This window comes from Festucalex cinctus, chromosome 13, assembly GCF_051991245.1.
Source record: "Festucalex cinctus isolate MCC-2025b chromosome 13, RoL_Fcin_1.0, whole genome shotgun sequence".
Lineage (NCBI taxonomy): Eukaryota > Metazoa > Chordata > Actinopteri > Syngnathiformes > Syngnathidae > Festucalex > Festucalex cinctus.
Genome location: NC_135423.1, coordinates 27,112,232 through 27,138,069, shown reverse-complemented (window position 1 = coordinate 27,138,069; position 25,838 = coordinate 27,112,232). Strand labels below are relative to the sequence as shown.

Below are 25,838 nucleotides of genomic sequence, written 5' to 3'. Positions count from 1 at the left end.
TGCTCAAAAGCGTGAGCTTTTGTTTTTAGCGGCCTCCGGTTAGCCGCCGTTAGCACTCGTCTTTTCTCCCCCAGCCACCGGCCCCCACCACTCCGCCTTTACTAGGAAATCACATCCTTCTCGGGTAAAGAGACCATCACTGCCATCAAGAGGGCACAGTTCGTCACTACAGTGCTTCACGGGCTTAATATTCAGAGGGAAACTGCCCAAGAGTCTCATCCACCCATTCATAAAAAAAAAAACACATTTGACGAACTTTTTCGTCTTCGGGTGACGCCCACCGGGTGTCACATGACGAACTAGTTCGTCGGCGGATTGCAAAGAGTTAATCTAACTGAATTTTGAGACTTTTAATGTGGTAAATATTGTATTTGTATGGAAGAATATTTGAACATTTAAACTTTTGGATTCATCCATCCATCCATCTTCTTCCGCTTATCCGAGGTCGGGTCGCAGGGGCAGCAGCTTTAGGAAGGAAACCCAGACCTCCCTCTCCCCAGCCACTTCAACCAGCTCCTCCGGCGGGATCCCAAGGCATTCCCAGGCCAGCCGAAAGACATAGTCTCTCCAGCGTGTCCTGGGTCGTCCCCGGAGCCTCCCGCCATGCCCGGAACACCTCCCCAGGGAGGCGTCCAGGAGGCATCCGAACCAGATGCCCGAGCCACCTCAGATGGCTCCTCTCAACGCGGAGGAGCAGCGGCTCGACTCTGAGTCCCTCCCGGATGACCGAGCTTCTCACCCTATCTCTAAGGGAGAGCCCGGACACCCTGCGGAGGAAACTCATTTCGGCCGCTTGTATCCGGGATCTTGTTCTTTCGGTCACGTCCCACAGCTCGTGACCATAGGTGAGGGTCGGAACGTAGATTGACCGGTAAATCGAGAGCTTCGCCTTTTGGCTCAGCTCTCTCTTCACCACGACGGACCGATACAGAGTCCGCATCACTGCAGACGCTGCACCGATCCACCTGTCGATCTCCCACTCCATCCTGCCCTCACTCGTGAACAACACCCCAAGATACTTAAACTCCTCCATTTGGGGCAGGATCTCATCCCCGACCCGGAGAGGACACTCCACCCTTTTCCCACTGACGACCATGGTCTCGGATTTGGAAGTGCTGATCTTCATCCCAACCGCTTCACACTCGGCTGCGAACCGCTCCAGTGAGAGTTGGAGATCACGGCTTGATGAAGCCAACAGCACCACATCATCTGCAAAGAGCAGAGATGCAATGCTGAGGCCACCAAACCGGACCCCCTCAACGCCTCGGCTGCGCCTAGAAATCCTGTCCATAAAAGTTATGAACAGAATCAGTGACAAAGGGCAACCTTGGCGGAGTCCAACCCTCACTGGAAACAAATCCGACTTACTGCCGGAAATGCGGACCAAACTCTGGCAACGGTTGTACAGGGACCGAACAGCCCGTATCAGAGGGTACGGTACCCCATACTCCCGAAGCACCCCTACAGGACTCCCCGAGGGACACAGTCGAACGCCTTCTCCAAATCCACAAAACACAAGTGGATTGGTTGAGTGAACTCCCACGCACCCTCGAGGATCCTGCGGAGGGTGTAGAGCTGGTCCACTGTTCCACGGCCAGGACGAAAACCACAATGCTCCCCCTGAATCCGAGATTTGACTTCCCGACGGACCCTCATCTCCAGCACCCCTGAATAGACCTTACCAGGGAGGCTGAGGAGTGTGATCCCTCTGTAGTTGGAACACACTCTCCAGTCCCCCTTCTTAAAAAGGGGGACCACCACCCCGGTCTGCCAATCCAGCGGCACTGTCCCCGATGTCCACGCGATGTTGTAGAGGCGTGTCAACCACGACAGCCCCACAACATCCAGAGTCTTTAGGAACTCCAGGCAGATCTCATCCACCCCCAGGGCCCTGCCACCGAGGAGCTTTCCAACCACCTCAGTGACTTCGACCCCAGAGATAGGAGAGCCCACCTCAGAGTCCCCAGACTCTGCTTCCTCAAAGGAAGACGTGTCGGTAGAATTGAGGAGGTCTTCGAAGTATTCCCCCCACCGCTTCATGACGTCCCGAGTCGAGGTCAGCAGTACCCCATCGCCACTATACACAGTGTTAATGGTGCACTGCTTTTCCCTCCTGAGATGCCGGATGGAGGACCAGAATTTCTTCGATGTCGTCTGGAAGTCGTTTTCCATGGCCTCACCGAACTCCTCCCATGCCCGAGTTTTTGCCTCAGCAACCGCCTAAGCCGCGTTCCGCTTGGCCATCCGGTACCTGTCAGCTGCCTCCGGAGTCCCACAGGCCAAAAAGGCCCGATAGGACTCCTTCTTCAGCTTGACGGCATCCCTTACCGCTGGTGTCCACCAGCGGGTTCGAGGATTGCCGCCGGGTTCGACAGGCACCGACCACCTTACGTCCACAGCTCCGATCGGCCGCCTCAACAATGGAGGCGCGGAACATGGCCCATTCGGACTCAAATATCCCCCGCCTCCCCCGAGACAAGGGAGAAGCTCTGCCGGAGGTGGGCATTGAAACTCTTTCTGACAGGGGACTCCGCCAGACTTTCCCAGCAAACCCTTACAATACGTTTGGGTCTGCCAGGTCAGACCGGCATCTTCCCCCACCATCGGAGCCAACACACCACCAGGTGGTGATCAGTTGACAGCTCCGCCCCTCTCTTCACCGGAGTGTCCAAAACATGCGGCCACAAATCCGATGACACGACTACAAAGTCGATCATCGAACTGCGGCCTAGGGTGCCCTGGTGCCAAGTGCACATATGGACACCCTTATGTTTGAGCATGGTGTTCGTTATGGACAATCCGTGACGAGCACAGAAGTCCAATAACAGAACACCGGGTTCCGATCGGGGGGGGGGGGGCGTTCCTCCCAATCACGCCCCTCCAGGTTTCACTGTCATTGCCCACGTGAGCGTTGAAGTCTCCCAGCAGGACGAGGGAGTCCCCAGGGGGAGCGCTCTCCAGCACACCCTCCAAGGACTCCAAAAAGGATGGGTACTCTGAACTGCTGTTTGGTGCATATGCACAAGCAACAGTCAGGACCCGTACCCCCACCCGAAGGCGGAGGGAGGCTACCCTCTAGTCTACCGGGGTGAACCCCAACGTACAGGCGCAGAGCCGGGGGGCAATAAGCATGCCCACACCTGCTCTGCGCCTCTCACCGTGGGCAACTCCAGAGTGGAATAGAGTCCAACCCCTCTCGAGAGGACTGGTACCAGAGCCCAAGCCGTGTGTGGAGGCTTTTGGATTGTGAGACTGATATTTATAACAGTTTTTTTTAATATCTAGTCTCCTGGATATGATAATGTGTGCACACTAGAATATTGATTGGCCCTGTTTTGTGAGTGGATGGTGAGCTAGTAGCCTATTCTGGGCCTGAAGCCTGGACTGGACTGTACCTGGAGTCAAAACAGCTTGAATCTGCTCTGCTCTGCTCGGGCCGGTAGGAGGTTGCATGTAGTGCAGCCGGTCCCTTTTTTGCCGGCAGTCTATAAGATGAAATACATTTTGCTTACGCAGGCTTTTTGTTTGTTGTGAAGTTGGCTTACACATATCAACTGTATTTTTTCTTCCTAAAGTAAACCATTAGGCTAGCCCATCAATTTGTGTTAAATCGCATGCTTTATAACGGCTACTGTAGGTTCTCAAAAATAAAGCTCTTGTGAAAAATTAATACTGGATACTGGTAAATAATAGCCTTTTGAGTAACTCAAATATGTGCCAAAAAAAAGAGGGTTGAAATTGTTTACTCAATTTAACCACTGTCCACTCACCATATATAAGATGTTGGGGTAGCTGTGCTCCCCACCTCTGGAACTCATTAGCACCTCAACTCAGAAACATAGACTCTTTAACACAATTTAAAGCTCAACTCAAAAAACACCTGTTTAAAGCTGTATATCCTACTTAAATGACATTCTGCTTTTCCACACCCCAACCCCACTTTTTTCCCTCTCTCAATATACTGTATGGCATGGGTGTCAAACATACGGCCCGCGGGTCGTATCAGGCCCACAAAGGTGTTTAATCCGGCCCGTGAGATGATTTTGTAAAAGTTAAAAAAAAATTAGTAGTCAGATCAATTAATCACCTGGCCACAATCAAAACATATAAATTTGTAATTTCACAAGCAATCCTCAAATGAGCAATGCAACTTGTACATGGAATTGCCCTAGATATGATTATTTTCCACACCACCCAAAGTTATGGTTTGTTTAAAAAATAAAATAATATCATAGACCGACATAAATGTTGTTAAATAGGGACGTAACAACATCCAAACATCACGATACGATATTATCACGATATGAAACTCATAATACAATAATTATCACGATATTGTGGGGAGGCGATATTTAAAAGAGGTCACAATATTGTAAAAGGAATGAGCTCATACTAAAAAAAAAAGCACAATATTGTGCTGTTGTACATTACATCAATGTTAGTTTATTATTATTAGTGTTGTTTTTTTATTATTATGCTATTATTATTATGTTATGTTGTTAATGCATGCACACATCGAGTTCTTCCACATAATGGCTTGCTTCACGGGCATATTATGTTCCCCAGTATCTGACAATTAACGTAGATTTTAAACCTAGAAGGGCCACAACATCCCGAATGAAAATTAAATTGAACTAAAAAACTAGCCACCAGAGGGTCCTAGAACTGCACGAATGGAAATCAACCCGACTTTTTTACAGATGTGTTGCATTTAAATATCGTGAACATGACAATAACGATATTGTGGCAGTTTTAATATCACGTAATTGCGCTTATCGTTATATCCCTAGTGTTAAATCCGACAAACAATGAATTACTGGTAACAAACACATTTGACAAGGATTAACATCCTTAAAACTTCATTAACAGCGCCACACAATGTATTCTGGGAACAATATATATGCAAAACAGGAAGCTACAACATGTCCGGAACTCATACAGGCAAAGTGTTTCTGCGTTCCATTTGTATTTGTGTTATTTTTTGGAACAATACAATTACAGTTGAGCCCCGTAATGTGGGCCTGGCCCACAAATAGCGAAAATCTACGTATAATTTATGCCAACTGTTTTTAAGTTATATGCCATGATTTTACCGATCCGGCCCACTTGGTAATATATTTTCCTTCAAGCGGCCCTTGAGCTAATATAATGTTTGACACCCCTGCTGTATGGTGTCCTTGAGTGCCAAGAAAGGTGCCTTTAAATATAATCCATTATTATTATTTTGTAACATTTTATTATTATTATTTTAAATATGAGAAAAAAATTCTCGTTAATAAAATGCCGAGGTATCGGATCGGGACTCGGAATCGGCCGATCTCAAAATGAGGTGACTTGGACTCGAACCCGGGTCCAAAAAACTGTGATCGGGACATCCCTAGTAGTAGTAGTAGTAGTAGCAGAGGTCATAGCTGTAAAGTGTGTTCCACTCAGAATGATGTTGAAACTTCCCTGCTTTTTCAACGCCCCCATCCAATAGTGTGACTCCTTTTTTTTTTTTTTTTTTTTTTTGGAGATGCCATGGGCCGCTAATGGCCCCATGGAAACCCATGAACTGAACCACAATCATTTACAAAGGTTCTATTTCATGAGTGTTTTTTTTCCTCTCAATTATACAGATAATTCTTGCATGTGCAGAGAGCACCATAATAAAAACATTACATGTTCAATTAGCTATCCTCCATTAAGGCCTAATTATATTTGTACCTACTAGACTAAACTACTGGGACAACTTAACTGCATCTTAACTGCATAAGTAACCCAGAAACATTGGCATGGCATCCTAGAAACTTACTTCTGGATAATATGTGTTGAGAGACATTCCTACATTGTGAGAGAGAGCTTGTACTTAAATTGTGACATAATTCATATCCAGTAACAGTCTCTTTCTCTCTCTCTCTCTCTCTCTCTCTCTCTCTCTCTCTCTCTCTCTCTCTCTCTCTCTCTCTCTCTCTCTCTCGCTCTCTCTCGAAAGGAGCATAATATCCCAAAGTCGCACTTCTTCATATACCTTCAAATACGTAGTTTTGCTCCTAAACATTTCCACTCTTGTCCCAAACCACCAGACAAACATTTTTCATATGATTTGGTAAACTTGAATCTCTGGAATAGGGGTCTTATCTCCAAGATTTGGAATATAATTCGAAACATCGACCCTCCAACACATACTAGAACTCGGGAGGCTTGGGAACACGATTTAAGCATCACACTTAGGGATGCTGTCTGGACTACATGCATCACCATTCACCAACATACATACATCCTCAATCTGTGTAAAGACATGGGCTAATACAATTTAAGATATTCCATAGGATCCATTATTCAAACTGGCAAAAATACATCCATCAGTTCACCCCATCTGTCCAAGGTGTGGTAACTCTGTCACTAGGACACGTTTTGCTCCTGCTCCATCCTTAAAGAATTCTGGCACTCTATATTTCATTGTTTGTCGGCTCCATGTAGTGCACTTCTCGACCCTAACCCGGTCACTGCCATATTTGGGTTTATGCCAGAGGGCATGCTTGTTCCAAGCGCTCAATGTAAAGCAGTGGCTTCCGGTAGCCTCATTGCACGTAGGCTGATTTGATTGACTTGGAAATCCAGTAAGTGCCTACCATTTGAGGAGATGGATACAGGAGATTGTCTTTGCTCCAATTAGAAAGAATTCAACAGAAATTAAATGAGTCAGGTCATAGATTTACAACTGTATGGTCCCCCTTTATTGACTCTGTGAAGGGGCAAGATTTGTAATTGGCCATATTGCTGATGTGATGTGAACTGCCATCTTGGAGTTTTTTGCTGAATGTTATCATTGAGGACTTTTTTGTACACATTGTCATTCATTTATTTACTTGGATGTTATCACTTTCTGTGCATGCCATGTATGTGTTTTTTTTCTCTCTCTTGGTCCTAGGGGTGAGTTTATGACGGTTGCATGTTAATATGTCTGTTGATGTGCGGTGAATAATTTGTCTTTACATATTTGAAATTGATAAAGTTAAAAAAAAAAGTATCTAGGGATCAAATAAGACAACAGCTACATAATACATACTCAAAAAAAAACAGCCATGACGAGGAGCTTCTCAGGTCAATTTTTTTTTTTTTTTTTTAGTACTCGGGGTGAACCGATCACAATTTTCCAGCCAATCACGATCCCCGATCTTTCAAAAAGTCTGACCAGCCAATCACAATTTTTGCCAATGACAATTTTTGGAGAGTCAATGTTTCTGTCAGGATCCTGCTCTCAGTATGTGTGTTTGGTGTTTTTTCAGTGGGGGAGTGAAGTGGGCGTGTCCACCTGCGCCACACCTGAGGCGCATTTCCATAATCAAGAGGTCTTTAAAAGGACTCCCGGCGCGACAGATCATTGTCGGATTATTTCTTGCACGCAGCCCTTGCTCAAGACGTTCTCTAGACCTTTTGTTCCTGAATCTTAGTCTTGCGTTCTAGTATAGTCTTGTTTTGATTTGATAAGTTAGTATTTTTTCACGTGTATCTGCCACGGCGCTTTCTGTTTTGTATATAGTTAGATTGTAGTGTGTGTATTGTGAATAGATAGATCCAGCTTGCGTTGTAAGTATTTTTTGTTAACCCCTGTTTCTCCTTGCCTTTTGCAAGTGTTTTTTGTTATTTACTTTTTATGTTGTTTTTTTCTCCTGGCATCTGAGCCAGCGTTTTGCGTTTGGTGGGTTTCTGAATAAACCTCATCTAAATTGTATTTTCCTGTCTGGGCCTACATTTTCTGGGATCCACTTTTTCACCGACAGCCGTCGATACGTTACAGTTTCGAATTATATTCTAAGTATTGGAGATAAGACCGCCTAAGTTTACCAAATCATGTGAAAAATGTTTTTTTGGTGGTTTAGGACAAGAGTGGAAATGTTTAGAAACAAAACTATGGATTTGAAGGTATCTGAAGAAGTGGGACTTTGGGATATTATGCTCCTTTACAAGCATTTCAAAAGAAAAAAAAATAACTTTTCATCGAACAGATCCTCGAAGAAAACCAATCCATGTCGGCGCCAGCCAGCAAAATTTGAATCTGTTAGATAAGGCGCAAAAGAATGGTTATCCTAATAGAGCACGGCTGGGCAAACTCGGTCCTCGAGGTTTTTGGATGTTTCCCTTTTCCAACTAGCTACTCAGCAAACTCTGCATAAGCCTGATAATGATCCTGTTGATTGGAATCATCTTGTGTTGGAAGAGGGAAACCTCCAAAACCCTAAACCTGAAAGCTAAAGAAGCCGTCCAGCTTTACAAACGGCGGATCAAAAGGCAACGAGTATCATTATTGTGTTATGGATTCCTATAAATGAGACAAAATATATTTAATTTGTGCCTAGTTTTATACTTGAGTGTCCACATATTGTTCATCTTCGCCGAATAAATACTGCATTTTGCATCTGTGTTTTGATACCTGCTGGCACTTGTGTACGCAGTAGCTATAGTTAAAAGTCCTATCCTGACAGCTCCATTAAAGGTGCTACAACGCTAGTATACTACGTAACATGACTGCATGTTTCTCCAATACTGGCAGTGATTCCGTTTAATTCACACAGCGGCGGCGCTCCACCGCTCCTAAATCCGAAGCGCCGCTCGAAAGTAAAAAAAAAAAAGCCAGCTGGGATAGGCAGTTCTGATCAGGTTTGTTAACAGAAAGAAAAAGATTGCTCGACTAAGAGACCGTCACAAGGTTCGTGGTAAACATGTCTACATCAACGAAAATCTCACCAGACGGAATGCTGACATCGCCAAAAAGGCACGACAAATGAGAAAGAATGGACTTATCGAAAGCACGTGGACAAAAGACTGCCGAATTTGTATTCAAACTAAAGATAACTCTGGTCAACAAAAAACATGAATCATGAAAAGAATGGAAGAATTGGCGGAGCTTGAGAGACATCAACAGTAACTCACAACATCACTAATTACCCAAAATTGGAGTTGTATATGATTACTTGCTGACATTGCCAAGACTAACTCTTGTTGATACACTTGCATTAAGAACATGTATTGCTGTTGCCATATGAATCTAAATATTGTCTGGCTCTAATTCTGTTGGACATTTGTTGTAACAGTCAAGGCTACATGATAAGGCTGTATTGTGGCTACAATGAATCTCCTTTCAATACGCAAAATGGGGGTTGGTGGTCTGGTGCCTGGAATGCGGCTGGCGTGGGCCACTCTGCTGGGTGAGCTGGCCGTGGTAGCGCTCAGGAGTCCTCTATCAAGAACTACAAGTAGCTGGCAACAGTGATGGCTGAGCTGACTAGAATCGAGGCAATATTGCTTGAAAGCAATGGGCACAATGCAAGCCGATCTACTCTTCTGAAAGCCACAACATGTGTGAAAGCTGATCCGAGGTCAGGAAGACGCTACTGGTGAACGAGAAAAAATGCGCTTGCCTTGGCTGCTCTCCTGGCGGGGTGGGCTTGCTGGTCGCGTCTGGGGACCAATTCACCAGTTCCAAATGACTGGGATCCGCAATCTACACACGGACATTCAAGAGGAACTGAGCGAGCAGTGTCTGGGATAGTATAGGATGGATAACGATAAAAATCAATGACTATTCTAAATAATGTATATGACTGATGCGTTATAGTAATGGGTCGTGGGGGACGGGTCTCGAATAAGCTATCGGCTTCTACCTGTGAGTCCTTCTTTCGGATGTCAATGTTGCTAATGATGTGATGTGATCGATGTAAGCTGTAATGTGTCCGAAAGGAAAAACTGAATAAAACAAAACAAACAAAAATAATGGAATGTGTACTTTCCACCGTGCTTGCAGGATTGAGATGTGAGAATAGGTTTTAGTACATCATAACGACACCATCGCTGTTACAGAGATAACCTAAAAACACACTTTTAATGGATATTCACATGCACAAAACAGTGCTATGACTGTGCTGTGAACCATGCTGACACATCCTTCAAGTTGTTCGTCTATAGGAGTGTTAGAGAAAGCCATTCTGAGTGTCCCTGAGAGTCCAATATCCTCAGGGGGAAACTGAGAGTGCTAGCTGAATGGCAAAATAGTTTTGTGGCAAGCTGAGTGTTAATGGAGATATAAACTCTTGGGGATAGCACCTACAGTGAATTAGTGTGTGCGTGCGTGCGTGCGTGCGCGTGTGGTGTATGTGTGCGCGTGTCTGCCTTTTTGCAGTTTTGGCAGATGTTTCTATCATTACATTTAGGCCTATGCTTGTAAATCATTTATTGCCTTTGCAGTCCCAATGATTATGCCTTCCACAGGCATGCAGTGTTAATGGGGTAGATGCCACGGACTTTCGACTCCGTAAGTTACACACCTAGCTGTTTCCAGTTCCTATAGGCCCTGTCCCAATACTCCCACCGTCTCAGTTGGTGTCTCAGTTCTCCGAAGTGCATTGGGAAACTGAGACACCCTACACATTCGCACCCATCAATGGGAACGCGCAAATGAGGGGCACAAGGGTGGAAGTGTGAGTATTAGAACACGGCCTATATGTCGCTCCAGTAACTGGAAACAGCATAGGTGTATTAATTACAGAAGTCCCGCTGCCTCCATGCCATAAAAAACTGCCATGGATAAGTGTTTTTGTGGATTTACAAAAAGCATTTGACACCTTAGATCAGGGGTGTCAAACTCGCGTTAGCTTAGGGGCCGCATGGAGGAAAATATATTATCAAGTGGGCCGCATCGGAAAAATAACGGTATATAACTTAAAAACAATTGCTGTCATTTATACGCAGATTTTCGTGGACCAGACCTAAATTACGGAGCTCAATTGTAATCATATTGTTCCGAAAAATAACACAAATGCAAATAGAACACAGCAACACTTTGCCGGTATACATTCTGGACGTGTGAAATCGACCTGTTTTGCATATATATTGTTCCCAGAATGCATTGCATGGCGCAGTTAATGATGTTATAAGGACGTTTAACCTTGTCATATCTATTTGTGTTACCAGTAATTGAATTTGTGTCGTATTTAACACATTTATGTTGGTGTATGATTACAAAAAATAATAATAATAATTAAACAAACTGTAGTTAAAGTTGTGTGTAAAATAATGACATCCCGGACGACGATTCCCTGGACAAGTTGCATTGGTCATCTGAGGACTGCTTGTGAAATTACAAAGTTATATGTTTTGATTGTGGCTGGCTGATTAATTAGTTGGACATTACAAATTTTTATTTTTATTTTATTTATTTATTTTTTTTATTTTTATTTTTTTGACTTTACAAAATTATCTCGCGGGCCGGATTAAACCCATTTGCGGGCCTGATCCGGCCCGCGGGCCGTATGTTTGACACCCCTGCCTTAGATCATAAAATATTATTGTATAAATTGTTTAAATATGGTGTAATAAGTGTCACACATCAATGGGTTACTAGTTATTTAAAAAATAGAAAACAATATTTTGAATTCAATAGTAGACAGTCAACACTAGGGTTGGCTACCTTTCACAACCGATACTGTTCCGATACTCGGTACCTGGGAATCGATGCCGGTACCGGTACCAATTTTCGGTAATTTTGTGCTCTTGTTAGGGCCCGAGCAGCGACCGCTGAGAGGTCCCTATTGTTTTTGTAAAAATTCTTATTATTATTATTATTATTATTATTATTATTATTATTATTATTATTATTAGGGCCCGAGCAGCGGCGGCGGCGGTGCCGCTGCGAGGCCCTATTGTTTTTGTAGGAATTCTTATTATTATTATTAGGGCCCGAACAGCGGCGGCACCGGCGGCAGTGCCGCTGCGAGGCCCTATTGTTTTTGTAGGAATTCTTATTATTATTAGGGCCCGAGCAGCGGCGGCGGCGGTGCCGCTGCGAGGCCCTATTGTTTTTGTAGGAATTCTTCTTATTAGGGCCCGAGCAGCGACCGCTGCGAGGTCCCTATTGTTCCTGAAGGAATTCTTATTATTAGGGCCCGAGCAGCGGCGGCGGCGGTGCCGCTGCGAGGCCCTATTGTTTTTGTAGGAATTCTTCTTATTATTAGGGCCCGAGCAGCGGCGGCGGCGGTGCCGCTGCGAGGCCCTATTGTTTTTGTAGGAATTCTTCTTCTTCTTCTTCTTTTTCTTCTCCGCAAACAATCGCATTTTTGAGACACTAAACGTGAACGAAAACTCACCAAACTTTACACGCACATCAGGCCTGGCGAAAAATTTGATATTTTAAAGTCGCCATACATGATAACAGAAAAATGGCTCCTTAGCGCCCCCTACATAGGTTAAACGGATCCCTGTCCCGCTACGATTGTCCGACGGCTATGAAAATTGTGTGGCACCTGTAGCACATCCCAATGAACAAAAACCTCTTTGAAGTGTGTACCCTAAAATAGACAGAAAGTGAGGTATGAGTATTTAAATGTCCAATTTTTGCCAATTTTTGCACATTTACAGGGGTCATACTTTTGCCCGCTTCTCCTACACGGTTAACCCGATTGACTTCAAACTTGGGATGTACCATCTCAACACCTGGGACAACATCATTGTGAAAAATGAAAAGTTTTTGATATACTATATGACGGCGGCGGCGCATCAAATTTAGAGTTTAAAAATTCTTACTTCACGAGGCATTGCCGGTTGTACGTTTAATCTAGAGCTACGAAAATTGGTACACATATGTAACAGACTATGACCTACAAAAAACTCTTTTTGAACCATATGCTAAACCTAACAGGAAGTCCACCATTTTGATTTATTTTGGAACGTGTTGCCATTTTTTTGGCCATTTCATTGGGGCCTTATTTTAACGAACTCCTCCTACAGTGTTTATCCGATCATCTTCAAACTTGGTGTGATTCATCTTAAGATGTTGAAGATGAAAAGTTATTGAAAGCTTTGTATTTCGTCGCACACTGTTGTCATGGCATGCACTGTTTTTAAAGGAAAAAAAATATCCTTAAAGAAGCATTCCCATTTGTACGAAGCAGCTAGAGCTACGAAAATTTATAGACATATGTAACAGCCCAAGATGTACAAAAAAGTCTCTTGGTGCCCTGTGCTAAACCCAACAGGAAGTCCCCCAGGGGCCGGGCATCACATTTTGAGCTAAAAAAACTCCTCTTTAACAAAGCATACCCGGCTGTACGTTTCACCTAGAGTTACCAAAATTTGTAGAGGTATATAACAGCCCTCGAGGTACAAAAAACTCTTTTTGAACCATATGCTAAACCTAACAGGACGTCCGCCATTTTGATTTCCTTTGGAATGTGTTGCCATTTTTTTTGGCCATTTCATAGGGGTCATATTTTAACAAACTCCTCCTACAGAGTTTATCCGATCATCTTCAAACTTGGTGTGATTCATCTTAAGATGTTGAAAATGAAAAGATATTGAAAGTTTTTTATTTCGTCACACGCTGTTGTCGTGGCATGCACTTTTTGCAAAGGAAAAAAAATCTTATTAATGAAGCATTCCCAGTTGTACGAAGCAGCTAGAGCGACGAAAAATTGTAGACATATGTAACAGTCCAGGATGTACAAAAAAGTCTCTTGGTGCCATGTGCTTAACCTAACAGGAAGTCCCCCAGGGGCCGGGCATCACATTTTGAGCTAAAAAAACTCCTCTTTAACGAAGCATTCCCGGTTGTACGTTTCACCTAGCGCTATGATAATTTTCAGGCATACATAAGAGCCCATGATGTACAAAAAAGTCTCTTGGAACCATGTGCTAAACCAAACAGGAAGTCTGCCATTTTGATTTATGATGGGGTTTGTTGCCATTTTTTGTGGCCTTTTTCAGGGGTCATATTTTAACGAACCCCTCCTACAAAATTTATCCGACTGTCTTCAAACTTGGTGTGTTTCATCTTAAGATGTTTAAGATGCAAAGTAATCTAAAGTTTTTTATTTTGTAACACGCTGTTGCCATAGCAATGCATTGTTTGTCAAGTGCTGCTTTTTTTTTTTTTTATACACATGAAAACTCATGAAACTTTGCAAACACATCAGACTTGTCATGAACATGAATTTTCAGAGATTTATTGTGCAATTTGCAATAAATAGCGCCCTCTAGACATTTTTATGAAGCATTTCCGATTGTATGATTATGCTAGACCTACAAAAAAGTATTATGTAGCCATTTGCCAAACCAAAGAGGAAGTCCGCTATTTTGATTTTATTTTGGGAATTATACATCATTTTTGGCCTTTTTCATTAAACTTTGCACAGACAAGGCATGGAAAAAACTAACATTTTAAATGGTCCTTGTTCCATGTAACAGTTGTCAAGTGCTGCTTTTTTTTTTTTTTTATACACATGAAAACTCATGAAACTTTGCAAACACATCAGACTTGTCATGAACATGAATTTTTCAGAGATTTATTGTGCAATTTGCAATAAATAGCGCCCTCTAGACATTTTTATGAAGCATTTCCGATTGTATGATTATGCTAGACCTACAAAAAAGTATTATGTAGCCATTTGCCAAACCAAAGAGGAAGTCCGCTATTTTGATTTTATTTTGGGAATTATACATCATTTTTGGCCTTTTTCATTAAACTTTGCACAGACAAGGCATGGAAAAAACTAACATTTTAAATGGTCCTTGTTCCATGTAACAGTACCCCAACGTGCCAGTACCCTGATGTGCAAGTAACCCAACGTTGTGCTCAATAGCGCCCTCTATGCATTTTTATGGAGCATTTCCAATTGTATGATTCAAGCGATACACAACTAAAGATGACTTGACCAAGATTTATGAAAACTGGGAGGCATACCTATTAGCTTAAGACCTACAAAAGGTATTCTGTAGCCGTATGCTAAACCTAAAAGGAAGTCCACCATTTTGAATTTATTTTGGGAATTGCACACCATATTTTGCGTTTTGATTAAACTTTGCACACACTAGGCTTGTCAAAAACATTTTAGATGGTCCTTGTCCTATTTGACAGTACCCCAACGTGCCAGTACCCCGACGTGCAAGTACCCCAACGTGGCCCGGGTTGCGAGGGCCCTTTATAGCTGCTCGCAGCTCTAGTTATTCTTCTTCTTCTTCTTCTCTGTAAACGATCGCATTTTTGAGGGCCTAAACATTTACGAAAACTCACCAAACTTTGCAGTCTCTTCGGGCCCGGCGAAAAATTTGATATTATGTAGTTGCCATAACAATGCGACTCTATAGCGCCCCCTAGCGTAGAAAAATAAAAACCAATCCCGGCCCGTTTGACCTAGAGCTACGAAAATTGCCAGGCACGTGTAGCACCCCGAGACGCACAAAAAAGTCAGTGGAAGCCATTTCCTAAAATGTACAGGAAGTGAGCTATGAATTTTTGAATGTCCAATTTTGGCCCATTTTGGCCCATTCACTGTGGTCATACTTTTTCCCCCTTTGCAAATATTTTTCAGCCAGTTGACTTCAAACTTGCCATGTGTCATCTCAAGACCCAAGACAACAACTGGGCAAAATATCTTGACTTTTCGAAATACTATATGACGGGGGTGGGGCATCAAATATTGCCTTTAAAATTTAATTTGTCCAGAAAGGCAAAATGCTGAATAACTCCCATGAACAAGCTCCAAAAAATCTCAAACTTCTCATGCAACTTAATAGTCACGGCCTGAAAACATCTATATGATACAATTCTGTTATATATATAGCGCCACCTGGTGGTGACAATAAATGTCATACTTTCCGTTTTTAGCTACTGTGCCAAGCTCTTTGAAGGGATCCAGTTGAAAATTAGTCAGACAAGCCTTAAGATGTTGATCATGCCCCACACCGAATATTGTAACTTTTCGCCAAAGGGCGTGGCCTCTACGGTGCCGCAAAGTCTGGTAATTTTTCGTGGCAATAAAAGCTGCTTTTACTTGATCCAGGTAATCCTATCTTCTCAAAATTTCACACATTTGATGAGAGTCCAGCCCTTAAGACATCTACGAACTTATATTTCATCTTACTGTTAGCGCCACCGTCTGGCAATTTTTTTTCTTACGATTTTTCTTAAATGTTTTTCTCCAACCACATTAACTGCACCTACCTCATATTTGCTCAGATGAGGGTTTCGGTCTTCATGATGTCACAACACGAAATTTGTGAGTTTTCGCTAATCGCTGTGGGCGTGGCTAAGCGCTGTTCGCCAAGAAAACAACACCAATTTTGAGGGCCTAAACCGGCACAGAAACGCATGAAACTTGGCACACACATGGCCTGGCAAAATGAGCGATATTTTATCCTGGATTGTGCTATTTTTACAGAAATGACTCAATAGCGCCCCCTAGAAAATTTTAATGAAGCAGCCCCGGTTGTACGTTTAAGCAAGATCTACGAAAATTTTTAGGTGTATGAGGGAGCCCAAGACCTACAAAAAAGTCTCTTGGACCCATATACTAAAATGAACAGGAAGTGAGCTACGAATTTTTGAATGTCCCATTTTTGACGATTTTTGCACATTCACAGGGGGCAGACTTTTGCCCACTTCTCCTACACGTTTCATCTGACTGAGTTAAGACTTGACCTGGACCATGTCAAGACCTGAGCCAACGACAGGGGGAAAAATCTTGACTTTTCGAAATACTATATGATGAAGGCGGGACATCAAAATTTGTGTTTCGCACCGAAAAAGGATATGCTTAATAACTCCGCGGTACATGCTCCAAAAAATCCCAAACTTGACATGTATGTTTATCGTCAAGGCCTGAAGCTATCTCTATGACAACATTCAGTTATATATGCAGCGTCACCTAGCCCTTGAGGCATAAAAAAAAAAATAACCCACATACGGTATTTTGTACAAAAAATGTAAACTCATTCTAAGTGTGAAAACTAAGTCATTTATGAATATTCTTTTAGTTTCCACCACTCAAAATGTTCACTGGCATCAGACATATCCAAACATATATATATTTTTATTTATTTTTGATAGCCTCTGTGGACATTAAAAGCAATATCGTGAATGAAGGATATGCATAATAACTCCACGGTACATGCTCCAAAAAAAATCCCACACTTGACATGTATGCTTATAATCAAGGCCTGAAGGTATCTCGATGACAACATTCAGTTATAAATACAGCGCCACCTAGCCCTTGAGGCATAATATATAAAAAAAAAAAAAAAACACATACGGTATTTTGTACAAAAAATGTAAACTCATTCTAAGTGTGATAACTAAGTCATTTATGAATATTCTTTTAGTTTCCACCACTCAAATTGTTCACTGGCTTCACACCGATCCAAACGTATGTACGTTTCCATTTTGTTTTATTCATTTTTGATTGCCCCTTTGGACAATAAAAGTAACATTGTGCAATGAGTACAACGAGCGATGATGTATATATACACTTTTACAAAAAATACCAATCAGGGCAACTCATTGCCTAAAAATAAATAAGGACGCAGATTTTTGCAGGTCTTAACAATCACCAAAACCCGTTGAGCTTGACACACACTGGCAAATAAAATATTCTACATGTAAACGTTTATTATGCCATTTTCAAAGAAATTTTGCTTCCAATATGCCAGTACCCCAACGTGCCAGTACCCTAACGTGCCAGTACCCTAACGTGCAAGTACCCCAACGTGCAAGGACCCCAACGTGGCCCGGGCTGCGAGGGCCCTTTATAGCTGCTCGCAGCTCTAGTTAGGGCCCGAGCAGCGACCGCTGCGAGGTCCCTCTTGTTTTTGTAAGAATTATTAGGGCCCGAGCAGCGACCGCTGCGAGGTCCCTATTGTTTTTGTAAAAATTATTATTATTATTATTAGGGCCCGAGCAGCTACCGCTGCGAGGTCCCTATTGTTTTTCGATCGGATTATTATTATTATTATTATTATTATTATTATTATTATTATTCTCCGTAAACGATCACGATTTTGGGTACCTAAACATTTACGAAAACTCACCAAACTTTGCACACTCCTCAGGCCCGGCGAAAAATTTGATATTATGAAGTCGTCATAACAACGCGACTCTATAGCGCCCCCTAGCATAGAAAAATAAAAACCAAGCCCGGCACGTTTGAGCTAGAGCAACGAAAATTGCCAGGCACGTGTAGCACCCCGAGACGCACAAAAAAGTCTATTGGGACCATGTAGCTAAAATGTACAGGAAGTGAGCTATTAATTTTTTAATGTCCAATTTTGGCCTATTTTGGCACATTCACTGTGGTCATGCTTTTTCCCCCTTTGCAAACATTTTTCATCCAATTGACTTCAAACTTGGCATTTATCATCTCAAGACCTGAGAGAACAACTGGGGAAAAAATCTTGCCTTTTCGAAATACTATATGACGGGGGCGGGGCATCAAATATTGCCTTTAAAATTTCATTTGTCCAGAAAGAGCAAATGCTTAATAACTCCCATGTTGAAGCTCCAAAAAATCTCAAACTTCTCAGGCAACGTAATAGTCACAGCCTGAAAACATCTATATGACAAAATTCAGTTATACATATAGCGCCACCTAGTGGTTACAATAAATGTCATACTTTACGTTTTTAGCTACTGTGCTGAGCTTGTTGAAGGGATCCATTTGAAAATTGGTCAGAAAAGCCTTAAGATGTTGATCATGCCCCACACCGAATATTGTAACTTTTCATCAAAGGGCGTGGCCGCTACGGTGACGCAAAATCTGAAGATTTTTCGTGAAAATAAAAGCTGCATTAACTTGACCGAGATGATCCTATCTTCTCAAAATTTCACACATTTGATGAGAGTCCAGCTCTAAAGACATCTACTAACTTACATTTCATCTAACTGATAGCGCCACCTAGTGGCAATTTTTTTTCTTACGAATTTTCTTCTACGTTTTTCTCCAAACACGTTAACTGGACCTACCTCATATTTGCTCAGAGGAGGGTTTCGGCCTTCATGATGTCACAACACGAAGTTTGTGAGTTTTCGCGAATTGCTGTAGGCGTGGCTAAGCGCTGTCCGCCAAGAAAACAACGCCAGTTTTGAGGGTCTAAACATGCACAGAAACTCCTGAAACTTGGCACACACATCTGGCCTGGTAAAATGAGCAATATTTTATTGTTGATTGTGCTATTTTTACAAAAATGACTCAATAGCGCCCCCTCGAAATTTTTAACGAAGCAGCCCCGGTTGTACGTTTAAGCAAAAACGCCGAATATTTTTAGGTGTATGAGGGAGCCCAAGACCTACAAAAACGTCTCTTGTACCCATATGCTAAAATGAACAGGAAGTGAGCTACGAATTTTTGAATGTCCCATTTTTGACGATTTTTGCACATTCACAGGGGGCAGACTTTTGCCCACTTCTCCTACACGTTTCATCCGACTGAGTTAAGACTTGGCCTGGACCATGTCAAGACCTGAGCCAACGACAGGGGGAAAAATTTTGACTTTTCGAAATACTATATGATGAGGGCGGGGCATCAAAATTTGTGTTTCACAATGAAAAAGGATATGCTTGATAACTCCCCGGTACATGCTCCAAAAAATCCCAAACTTGACATGTATGTTTATCGTCAAGGCCTGAAGTTATCTCTATGACAACATTCAGTTATATATGCAGCGCCACCTAGCCCTTGAGGCATGAAAAAAAAATACCCCACATACGGTATTTTGTACAAAAAATGTACACTCATTCTAAGTGTGATAACTAAGTCATTTATGAATATTTTTTTAGTTTCCACCACTCAAAATGTTCACTGGCATCAGACTTATCCAAACATATATATATTTTTATTTATTTTTGATAGCCTCTATGGACATTAAAAGCAATATCGTGAATGAAGGATATGCTTAATAACTCCACGGTACATGCTCCAAAAAAAAAATCCCACACTTGACATGTATGCTTATAATCAAGGCCTGAAGGTATCTCTATGACAACATTCAGTTATAAATACAGCGCCACCTAGCCCTTGAGGCTTAAATAAAAAAAAATAAAAAATACCCCACATACGGTATTTTGTACAAAAAATGTACACTCATTCTAAGTGTGATAACTAAGTCATTTATGAATATTCTTTTAGTTTCCACCACTCAAATTGTTCACTGGCTTCACACCGATCCAAACGTATGTACGTTTCCATTTTGTTTTATTCATTTTTGATTGCCCCTTTGGACAATAAAAGTAACATTGTGCAATGAGTACAACGAGCGATGATGTGTATATACACTTTTACAAAAAAATACCAATCAGGGCAACTCATTGCCTAAAAATAAAAAAGGACGCTGATTTTTGCAGGTCTTAACAATCACCAAAACCCGTTGAGCTTGACACACACACTGGCAAAAAAATATTCTACATGTAAACGTTTATTATGCCATTTTCAAAGAAATTTTGCTTCCAATATGCCAGTACCCCAACGTGCCAGTACCCCAACGTGCAAGTACCCCAACGTGCAAGGACCCCAACGTGGCCCGGGCTGCGAGGGCCCTTTATAGCTGCTCGCAGCTCTAGTTAGGGCCCGAGCAGCGACCGCTGCGAGGTCCCTATTGTTTTTGTAAAAATTATTATTAGGGCCCGAGCAGCGACCGCTGCGAGGTCCCTATTGTTTTTGTAAAAATTATTATTATTATTATTATTATTATTATTATTATTATTATTATTATTATTATTATTATTATTCTTCTTCTTCTTCTTTATTCTCCGCAAACAATCGCGATTTTGGGTACCTAAATATTCACGAAAACTCACCGAACTTTGCACACTCCTCAGGTCCGGCGAAAAATTTGATATTATGAAGTCGTTATAACAACGCGACTCTATAGCGCCCCCTAGCATAGAAAAATAAAAACCAAGCCCGGCACGTTTGAGCTAGAGCAACGAAAATTGGTAGGCACGTGTAGCACCCCGAGACGCACAAAAAAGTCTATTGGGACCATGTAGCTAAAATGTACAGGAAGTGAGCTATGAATTTTTTAATGTCCAATTTTGGCCGATTTTGGCACATTCACTGTGGTCATGCTTTTTCCCCCTATGCAAACATTTTTCATCCCATTGACTTCAAACTTGGCATTTATCATCTCAAGACCTAAGAGAACAGCTGGGCAAAAAGTCTTGCCTTTTCGAAATACTATATGACGGGGGCGGGGCATCAAATATTGCCTTTAAAATTTCATTTGTCCAGAAAGAGCAAATGCTGAATAACTCCCATGTACAAGCTCCAAAAAATCTCAAACTTCTCAGGCAACGTAATAGTCACGGCCTGAAAACATCTATATGACAAAATTCAGTTCTACATATAGCGCCACCTAGTGGTTACAATAAATGTCATACTTTACGTTTTTAGCTACTGTGCTGAGCTCGTTGAAGGGATCCAGTTGAAAATTGGTCAGAAAAGCCTTAAGATGTTGATGATGCCCCACACCGAATATTGTAACTTTTCGCCAAAGGGCGTGGCCGCTACGGTGACGCAAAGTCTGAAGATTTTTCGTGACAATAAAAGCTGCATTAACTTGACCGAGATGATCCTATCTTCTCAAAATTTCACACATTTGATGAGAGTCCAGCTCTAAAGACATCTACTAACTTACATTTCATCTAACTGATAGCGCCACCTAGTGGCAATTTTTTTTCTTACGAATTTTCTTCTACGTTTTTCTCCAAACACGTTAACTGGACCTACCTCATATTTGCTCAGATGAGGGTTTCGGCCTTCATGATGTCACAACACGAAGTTTGTGAGTTTTCGCGAATTGCTGTGGGCGTGGCTAAGCGCTGTTCGCCAAGAAAACAACGCCAGTTTTGAGGGTCTAAACATGCACAGAAACTCCTGAAACTTGGCACACACATCTGGCCTGGTAAAATGAGCAATATTTTATTGTTGATTGTGCTATTTTTAAAAAAATGACTCAATAGCGCCCCCTCGAAATTTTTAACGAAGCAGCCCCGGTTGTACGTTTAAGCAAGAACGACGAATATTTTTAGGTGTATGAGGGAGCCCAAGACCTACAAAAAAGTCTCTTGTACCCATATGCTAAAATGAACAGGAAGTGAGCTACGAATTTTTGAATGTCCCATTTTTGACGATTTTTGCACATTCACAGGGGGCAGACTTTTGCCCACTTCTCCTATACGTTTCATCCGACTGAGTTAAGACTTGGCCTGGACCACGTCAAGATCTGAGCCAACGACAGGGGGAAAAATTTTGACTTTTCGAAATACTATATGATGAGGGCGGGGCATCAAAATGTGTGTTTCGCAATGAAAAATGATATGCTTGATATCTCCCCGGTACATGCTCCAAAAAATCCCAAACTTGACATGTATGTTTATCGTCAAGGCCTGAAGTTATCTCTATGACAACATTCAGTTATATATGCAGCGCCACCTAGCCCTTGAGGCATGAAAAAAAAATACCACACATACGGTATTTTGTACAAAAAATGTAAACTCATTCTAAGTGTGATAACTAAGTCATTTATGAATATTCTTTTAGTTTCCACCACTCAAAATGTTCACTGGCATCAGACTTATCCAAACATATATATATTTTTATTTATTTTTGATAGCCTCTATGGACATTAAAAGCAATATCGTGAATGAAGGATATGCTTAATAACTCCACGGTACATGCTCCAAAAAAAATCCCACACTTGACATGTATGCTTATAATCAAGGCCTGAAGGTATCTCTATGACAACATTCAGTTATAAATACAGCGCCACCTAGCCCTTGAGGCTTATATAAAAAAAAATAAAAAATACCCCACATACGGTATTTTGTACAAAAAATGTACAATCATTCTAAGTGTGATAACTAAGTCAGTTATGAATATTCTTTTAGTTTCCACCACTCAAATTGTTCACTGGCTTCACACCGATCCAAACGTATGTACGTTTCCATTTTGTTTTATTCATTTTTGATTTCCCCTTTGGACAATAAAAGTAACATTGTGCAATGAGTACAACGAGCGATGATGTGTATATACACTTTTACAAAAAAATACCAATCAGGGCAACTCATTGCCTAAAAATAAAAAAGGACGCTGATTTTTGCAGGTCTTAACAATCACCAAAACCCGTTGAGATTGACACACACACTGGCAAAAAAATATTCTACATGTAAACGTTTATTATGCCATTTTCAAAGAAATTTTGCTTCCAATATGCCAGTACCCCAACGTGCCAGTACCCCAACGTGCAAGTACCCCAACGTGCAAGGACCCCAATGTGGCCCGGGCTGCGAGGGCCCTTTATAGCTGCTCGCAGCTCTAGTTATTATTATTCTTCTTCTTCTTCTTCTTTATTCTCCGCAAACGATCGCGATTTTGGGTACCTAAACATTCACGAAAACTCACCGAACTTTGCACACTCCTCAGGCCCGGCGAAAAATTTGATATTATTAAGTCGTCATAACAATGCGACTCGATAGCGCCCCCTAGCGTAGAAAAATAAAAACCAAGCCCGGCACGTTTGAGCTAGAGCAACAAAAATTGGCAGGCACGTGTAGCACCCCGAGACGCAAAAAAAAGTCTATTGGGACCATGTAGCTAAAATGTACAGGAAGTGAGCTATGAATTTTTTTATGTCCAATTTTGGCCTATTTTGGCACATTCACTGTGGGCATGCTTTTTCCCCCTTTGCAAACATTTTTCATCCAATTGACTTCAAACTTGGCATTTATCATCTCAAGACCTGAGAGAACAACTGGGCAAAACATCTTGCCTTTTTGAAATACTATATGACGGGGGCGGGGCATCAAATATTGCCTTTAAAATTTCATTTGTCCAGAAAGAGCAAATGCTTAATAACTCCCATGTTCAAGCTCCAAAAAATCTCAAACTTCTCAGGCAACGTAATAGTCACGGCCTGAAAACATCTATATGATAAAATTCAGTTATACATATAGCGCCACCTAGTGGTTACAATAAATGTCATACTTTACGTTTTTAGCTACTGTGCTGAGCTTGTTGAAGGGATCCATTTGAAAATTGGTCAGAAAAGCCTTAAGATGTTGATTATGCCCCACACCGAATATTGTAACTTTTCGCCAAAGGGCGTGGCCGCTACGGTGACGCAAAGTCTGAAGATTTTTCGTGAAAATAAAAGCTGCATTAACTTGACCGAGATGATCCTATCTTCTCAAAATTTCACACATTTGATGAGAGTCCAGCCCTAAAGACATCTATGAACTTATATTTCATCTAACTGATCGCGCCACCTATGGCAATTTTTTTTCTTACGAATTTTCTTCTACGTTTTTCTCCAAACACGTTAACTGGACCTACCTCATATTTGCTCAGATGAAGGTTTCGGCCTTCATGATGTCACAACACGAAGTTTGTGAGTTTTCGCGAATTGCTGTGGGTGTGGCTAAGTGCTGTTCGCCAAGAAAACAACGCCAGTTTTGAGGGTCTAAACATGCACAGAAACTCATGAAACTTGGCACACACATCTGGCCTGGTAAAATGAGCAATATTTTATTGTTGATTGTGCTATTTTTACAAAAATGACTCAATAGCGCCCCCTAGAAGTTTTTAACGAAGCAGCCCCGGTTGTACGTTTAAGCAAGAACGACGAATATTTTTAGGTGTATGAGGGAGCCCAAGACCTACAAAAAAGTCTAATGGACCCATATGCTAAAATGAACAGGAAGTGAGCTACGAATTTTTGAATGTCCCATTTTTGACAATTTTTTCACATTCACAGGGGGCAGACTTTTGCCCACTTCTCCTACACGTTTCATCTGACTGAGTTAAGACTTGACCTGGACCATGTCAAGACCTGAGCCAACGACAGGGGGAAAAATCTTGACCTTTCGAAATACTATATGATGAAGGCGGGGCATCAAAATTTGTGTTTCGCACTGAAAAAGGATATGCTTAATAACTCCCCGGTACATGCTCCAAAAAATCCCAAACTTGACATGTATGTTTATCGTCAAGGCCTGAAGCTATCTCTATGACAACATTCAGTTATATATGCAGCGCCACCTAGCCCTTGAGGCATAAAAAAAAAATACCCCACATACGGTATTTTGTACAAAAAATGTAAACTCATTCTAAGTGTGATAACTAAGTCATTTATGAATATTCTTTTAGTTTCCACCACTCAAAATGTTCACTGGCATCAGACTTATCCAAACATATATATATTTTTATTTATTTTTGATGGCCTCTGTGGACATTAAAAGCAATATTGTGAATGAAGGATATGCTTAATAACTCCACGGTACATGCTCCAAAAAAAATCCCACACTTGACATGTATGCTTATAATCAAGGCCTGAAGGTATCTCGATGACAACATTCAGTTATAAATACAGCGCCACCTAGCCCTTGAGGCTTATATAAAAAAAAAAACCACATACGGTATTTTGTACAAAAAAATTTAAACTCATTCTAAGTGTGATGACTAAGTCATTTCTGAATATTCTTTTAGTTTCCACCACTCAAATTGTTCACTGGCTTCACACCGATCCAAACGTATGTACGTTTCCATTTTGTTTTATTCATTTTTGATTGCCCCTTTGGACAATAAAAGTAACATTGTGCAATGAGTACAACGAGCGATGATGTATATATACACTTTTACAAAAAATACCAATCAGGGCAACTCATTGCCTAAAAATAAAAAAGGACGCTGATTTTTGCAGGTCTTAACAATCACCAAAACCCGTTGAGCTTGACACACACTGGCAAAAAAGATATTCTACATGTAAACGTTTATTATGCCATTTTCAAAGAAATTTTGCTTCCAATATGCCAGTACCCCAACGTGCAAGGACCCCAACGTGGCCCGGGCTGCGAGGGCCCTTTATAGCTGCTCGCAGCTCTAGTTATTATTCTTCTTCTTCTTCTTCTTCTTCTTCTTCTTCTTCTTCTTCTTTATTCTCCGCAAACAATCGCGATTTTGGGTACCTAAATATTCACGAAAACTCACCGAACTTTGCACACTCCTCAGGTCCGGCGAAAAATTTGATATCATGAAGTC

General features: G+C 41.7%; 1 protein-coding gene across 2 annotated transcripts in view; it reads right to left on the bottom strand.

Moving 5' to 3' along the window:
- Window positions 1–25,838, bottom strand: part of bcas3 (BCAS3 microtubule associated cell migration factor) — a 1,025,650-nt gene that overhangs the window by 77,698 nt on the left and 922,114 nt on the right. The gene's annotated exons all lie outside the window — the stretch shown is intronic.